We start from the raw sequence: 6,966 nt of genomic DNA, 5'->3' as shown, positions 1-6,966 counted from the left end.
CAGAGGAAAAATATTTAATACAGAATGTCAACTCTGCTATTGACAGCAAAGAGTGAAAATAATTCTAACAGAGTAAATTATTTTTATTTCATTACATAATAAAAATATGTTAATACACTAATACTTCAGATTGAGATTTAAAAATACACAAAAAGTGAAAGAATAAAACATTTATTTATTATACTGGGAATAAGTACAATATTATATAAAGACAGTCTGCTGGTCACACTGGGAGTCAAGTAATTCTGATCTTTCATCCTTACCTGTGAAAGGTAAAGCCAATGAATCCAGTTTGTTTCGTAAAACGGTTGAAACACAAAGCACAGGACTTAAGGAGCACCGATTGTCCTGCTGCCACATAGAAGATGGCGGACGCTGTACGACTCAGCGCTCCATGAGGGTCTATGTATATGATGTCTATGGTTATATTTTTGCAATTACAGTAACTTTATTGGAAAAAAAACCTTTTAGGACGCTTTACATTTACTTTTTCACTTGAGTAATTTTAATATGAAGTATTGCTGCTCTGACTTGAGTAAAATTTCTGGATTCTCTACCCACTGAATGTCAAAGTCAAAATTCATTTATAACACTTTTAAAAACGGGTTAAAATTCCACCAAAGTGCCGTACAAAAATAGTGACATAATAGAATAAACTGATGAAAATAAAAAATAAAAATAAGTAATAAAGACAAGTGAATGAAAAACAAACATGTTTTAACCAAAAACTTCACCAGACGTACACCCACAGTTTTTCTTCTGCCACCACCATGCTTTACAGTTAGTACAGTATAAAATATTCACATCGATGGAGGCCAACCATTTCACCCGTCTCAAATAAAAAACATCTTTTCCGGAACCACGGGATACGTCTCTCAACAGGGGACATGTTATACTACATTCACATTTTGTATGTTTGTATTTGGTTCTTCACTGCTTCTAAAAACAGCGCAAGCGCTTAAAAACACCCACTCATCGTTTCTGACGGTAAATTAATGGTTTTTGGTGTCTGGACTGGAATAGGAGCCATTTTCAAAAACCTCCCGAATGTTGAGTCGCATTCGAAGGGACATGCGCCGTTACCTAGCAACACCTGCGGGCCCAGCCCCGTTACCTAGCAACCCAAGTAGAACTCCATAGCTTTTGGTTAGCTGGTTTTACTGCAGTATGCGCTGTACAGTGGAAAAGGAAATGGAAAAGGTAAGTGTTTTGTTGTTAGCTTACCATCCAGAAAAGATGTTTGTATGATATTCAAATACAGCTGTGTACATGTTGAGTTTGGGGGCGTGGCCAGCACCAGCTTATTTGGATTTAAAATGACAGGGTAAAAAAAACAGCATAAAAATTCACCTTTATGAAATAAGAAGCTATACCTATTGTATCAGTTGGGGTTAAATATTTGTTTCCTGCTGAAAGATGCTCACCAATGTAGTAATTATCCAAAAGGAGGCTCAAATCACTCCTTAACTGTGACATTTATACCCTTGATGAGTAAGCTTTCACCAGCACATCTCTGATTTTGGATCTAATTTTATTTACACATTGTCAATAAAGACAATTGGCAACAGTTTGCTTTTTGTTTTTGATGAAATCTGATTTAATTTGCGCTCGTTCCTTCCCGTTCAGGTTTATGTCGGAGAGCGGTTATCTTTATCAAACCGAAGCGATGCAGGGGAACTGAAATCCCAAAAGGAAATCATTCCGGTTTGAGCTCGGCTGTTATCCGTTTGTATCCCTACGTGTCCGTCCCTTTCCTCTCCTTCAAGCAGGGATCTGGTAATTCCCATAGCACTTGAGTCATGAATGTTAATGACTCGCATATTTGGCAAAAGAAAAGAAAAGAAAATGGGTCTCTCTGGATTCATTTCAGGTTCTGCAGTAATTGAGAAGCTTCTTTCGTTGCTATTACTAAACCTTTTTTTTTTTAAACAACTTTCACACATCCCACAGTCTTTATATTTTCACAGTGGGCCAGTGGAAAACTAATTTCACTTTTCACATGCTGTGGAAAATCTCCTGATATCACCCATTAAATCAAAGTATTAGCCTAATACAGAGCTTAACGGAAACCTGAACGCCGTTTCCTGTTAACCTCAGAGTTATTCGCCTCACTGATTTGAGGACAGTTTTGATCATCCGCAAGTGTTTTTAGAGTAAAATAAAGCTTGAGTTGGAAAATCAGCAAAGAAATGTTTTGGTCTTGATTCTACCGCAGATTAAGACAAAACTGGTAACTTTTCAGCAAGATATAGGAGCTTGTTTTAAGCAAATAATGATTAAATATTAATGAAAAAGTTCAAGTTTAAGAGATTATTTCTTTTATTACATGGGGAAAATGTCTTGGCATAAGTGAAATAATCTGATAGTTGAACTTGTTCCTTTTTCCACTGCAAAAACACAAAATCTTACCAAGTATTTTTGTTCTAGTTTCTAGTGCAAATATCTAATTTTATATAAAATAAAACAAAACGAACTTATAAGTCACTTTTCAACAAGATATAGGAGCTTGTTTTAAGTGAATAATTCCTTAGTAATGTCTAAAATGTACTATTTAAAAGGAAAATTATTTTCCAGTGAAACTAATACTTTTTCATTAAGGAGTTTTTTCCCTAAAATAAGCTCCTGTTTCTTGCTAAAAGGTTTCCTGCTAATTTTGTCTTATTTCAAGTGTTTGAGTTGAGAGAGGAAACAGTTATATAGAAAAGAAAATAAATTTAAAACAAAAGCAAGCAAAAGAAGAACAGTAGTGAAGTATGATATTTGCACTAGAAAGTAGACCAAAAATACTTTTTAAGATTTTGTGTTTTTGCATTGAAATTCTGTAATTTAGAGCTGAAATGAATCCATTTCCATCACTTCAACAGCGCAGAATCTATTGACGCGCTCCAAATGTGTTTTTGGGACTAAAATCAGACACTGGGAGAATAAAACTCAAAGGCATGAGTTTTAATTTTTCTTTGCTCTTAACAAACCTCCCAAAAAAACATCAAAAGTCATTGTGGTTAAAGTCAGAAGGGAGCAGAATGTATTCATCTGAATGACAAAAAAACTATGTGGGTCGGATCTTCTTTTTCATCTGGATGATTTCCTCTGAACTCAAACTGTGTGTGTGTGTGTGTGTGTGTGTGCGTGTGCGTGTGTGCGTGTGTGGAACAATCAAAGATGCAGGAGGTTAATGAGAAGTCCAGAGTGGAACAAGTCGTTTGGACGACTCGCTCCTTCAAAGAATCCCTAATGAGCTCTCCGTGCGCCTTCTGGAGCCTCACCCGCTGATTTATCACCAAACTAGAGACATAAAAGGTCACCAGCCGACTGCATGATGGAGTTCGGTGCTCTGTTGTTTTGACATGGCCTTTTGACCCCTGCACCTCGTGTTACGATGCTCTCCTGCTCATTCTGTCGCTTCCTGGAGAAGCGTTGTGTCAGCGTGTTCTACATAGATTTGGCATTGAAACACAAAATGTTACAGAATAATTTTGGTTTAGTTTCTAGTAAAAATATCTTAGTTCACTTGAAATAAGGTGAAACTAACTTACAAGGAATTTTTCAGCAAAATTTGAGTCAATAATTTCATACACGACACAATCTCTATAAAAAAAATATGTTTTTACATATATATTGAAACTTTTGTGATAGTTTAATATCAGACAGATAATCTCTTCTCCCAGTGCTAACTGGGAACAACCGGTAAGAGTCAGGAGGCGGGTCTTATCGCTGTCAATCACCCTCTTGCTCTTTGTTGTCTGTTTGACAACAGAGCATATCATGAATGCTAAGGCTAGTTAGAATAGCAACAGATAATGGCGGATAAACGGTTTTTCTGTAAAGGTAAATTGTTTCTCTGCCATTAGTACATTTTGCAGCGAGTACATGAGCATCATTCACAGCGCTAAGACCCTCCTCTTGGCTCTGATTGGTTGTTTTTAGTCTGAATGGTTCGAAGTTACATTCTGCAGCTTTAATATTGATAAAAAGAGGTATGGTATTTTTTATAAGATTTTTCAACCAGGTGACTGAGAATTAAATTTATTCCAGGTTAAAAATGTATTCTGCTTATATTTGAACACCAAAAGAGTAAGTATAAATATACAACATTAACATTTCAGCGGCATTTTTATTCAAATCGTGGTGACACGTATTTACTTCCATAGTGTTTGCTGTAAAAAAAAATACTTGGTAAAACTTTGTATTCTTGCATTGCTTCTTCTTTATGGAGGACCAAAACTGACACAACTAAAAATAAAAGTAGAAATATCTATTTTTTTCTTTCCTTTTCCTTAAACATGCGTTTTCATCAAGAAATGTATATTTTTTGCTTTTCCTTTTCCTTATACATGTATTTTCATCAAGAAATGTATTTTTCTTTGCATTTTCCACATGTTTAAGGAGAAAATATATATATATATATATATATATATATATACATTCCTTGATGAAAAATGCATGTTTAATCAAAATGAAAAACAAAATATATAAATTTCTTGATGAAAACATGTGTAAGGAAAAACAAGATATCTATATTTCTGCTTTTATTTTTAATTATGTCAGGTTTGGTCCTCCATACCTCCTGCTTTCCTCTGTGAAGAAATATTCACATGGTTTCCAGAAACGCCTTCAGATTGAAACCAAGCATGCAGTTCCGAGTTTGGGCCACAGGGAGGCAGCAGAGCGTTTGCTGGATGTCGAGGCGACCCCCGTCTGTAAGCAGTTGACCCCAGCATTGATGAAGGGGCCGAGGCCAGGCCTGGGCTGCGTGTTCCCCTGGCATGGCGCCTTCAGACCCGGCTGGGAGAGGAAACCTGCATCCTGAAGAGGAAACCTGGAGGACCGCAGCCAAGCCTTCGGACTCCATCTGTCGCTTTCGCCGCAGCAGAGGCGAGGGAGACGGGGCGGGGTTGAGGGGAGTCGGAGACAGGTGGGTCCACCCCCCACCAGCTGCTGCTGCAACCGGCATCTGGCTGCAGCCGAGGCAACTTCCCCGTCTCCTCGTCCTCCCGGCGGGCTCGGCCGACTCAAAGCTTCTCGTTTCTCTGCGCTTCAGCTTTAGAAGTGATCTAACGGAGCTGCTCGATCTGGGAAAAAGAAAAAAAAAAAGACGTTTTAAACGTTTTCTGCTCTTTAGCTGTGATGAAAGATTTTACACTGAGATCTGCTTCTCTGATCAATACCTAATCAATAATGGTGTTAACAAAGCAGGCGGTTATAAATGGAAGAAAAATGAATGCAGTGAAAATAAAATCTGGTTTGTTTCTAAAATGCTTTTAAAGTAGATTTAATTTACATTTATTAAATGTTCTATTCCCTCATTAAAAATATGCTGCTTAATCTTTTCTGTAGATTAATTTAATAATTACACCCATTCTATTGTAATATATTTATATTTAACTATCAGGGCCGGTCCAAGCCTTTTTGGGGCCCTAAGCAGATTTTCATTTGGGGTCCCCCCATGCTAACTAGCATGATTTGTAATTAGCTTACGTCATGCTGGTGTTGTTACAGCTATTGATTTTAACATTACAGGAGTAGCAAACAGGGAAAAAAAGAAAACTGGATTTTGAAATACAGAACACTATTTAAATGTCATTATTTTAACAATTTGAAAGTAACATCAGCTGAATTTACTAAATTTAAAGTAAACAGGTTAACAAATTTCATCTAATCTTACAACTGATAACTTATTTGTGTACCAACTCTAAAAAAATTTAGGAATTGTTTTTCCATGTGTAACAACGTTTTGTTTGTATCATTCAATATCATTTTAATATTTAAAAATGAAGAGCCCACTGCACTGAAAACCTCCTGGTTTTTACACCAAATTTAGATTTCTGAACTCTTCCTGAGTTATAACATTAGCATTGTTGTTTCTAAATGAATATTAACTTGTTTTCATGTTGCACTGCATCTTTTTCGTTACTTTAACCATTTCTCATTTTCTGCAAATACAAACTTTTTGCTTGGAATTTCAGGGAAACCACCAAGTCGATTTGAGTGTCTCTACTTGCATTACACAAATAGAGATGGAAATCTTTGACTCCTTGTTTAATTTGGTCTTCTGAAAAGTGTCTCCACAGCATGATGCTGCCGCTACCTTACCTTATTGCTAGGACAGTGAATTCAAGGTGATGTTCAGGTTCAACAAGCGTAATTTCAGTCTCACCTGAATGTTGGTTTAATAAAATCCCAATAAAATGTCTTTGGGTTTGTGGCTCCAGTGTGAGAAAATATAAAACTATTCAAGGACTATGAATTTGCATTTATTTATGTACTAAATTTTACAACTAATAAATATATAATGCTCAAATCAAAGTGTTTTTTATTCTTACATCTAAAAGAAATGAGACTCGAGGTTGTAAAATCTGCAAGGGTGAAAAAAGCGCCATAATGGCAGCACCGACTCCCTAATACTTCTGCGTTTCTGGTGAACCAGGAAATTTAGCTGAAAATTGATACAAGGCTGGGGATAAAATGTTGAACAAGACAATCCAACAAGTCTGATTAGGCACTGTGCAGCCAATTAGGCCTACTGGCTCCCAGCTGAAGCCTAGTGAACAGCAACGACAAGCACATTAGCCTACTGAGGAGCTTTTCTGTGTGTCCCATAACATGATTATGCCCCTGCTGTTCCATTTAATCTGATTTGTGGAAGATTTAACTTTCTTTTAAAGTGCAGACATGCAGTAAAGGGCATCATGCAGCATATGGATCTACATTTCAGTCACAGTCATAACAGCTGGCCTGGGTTTATGGCTCACAATAGATAAAAACTATTTAACTGCAGATTGACACAAATAAACTGGCAGTAAGGATCTATGTGCAGAAGATCAACTAAAGTAAGTTTGTCTTGCTTAACTGGGAGGTTTCTCAAGTAAAAGTAAACGTAAGAGCTATGTGCTAAAATAAGTTGCAGCATTAAGCTTTATAGTGCTGGGCATATAAGGGCAATACTAACAAGAAATAATAAATAAA

The sequence above is a fragment of the Poecilia latipinna genome, unplaced genomic scaffold (genome assembly GCF_001443285.1).
Source record: "Poecilia latipinna isolate Pla-1442-1.1 unplaced genomic scaffold, P_latipinna-1.0 Scaffold3387, whole genome shotgun sequence".
Taxonomy (NCBI): Eukaryota; Metazoa; Chordata; class Actinopteri; order Cyprinodontiformes; family Poeciliidae; genus Poecilia; species Poecilia latipinna.
Note: the sequence above shows the minus strand (reverse complement) of the source record.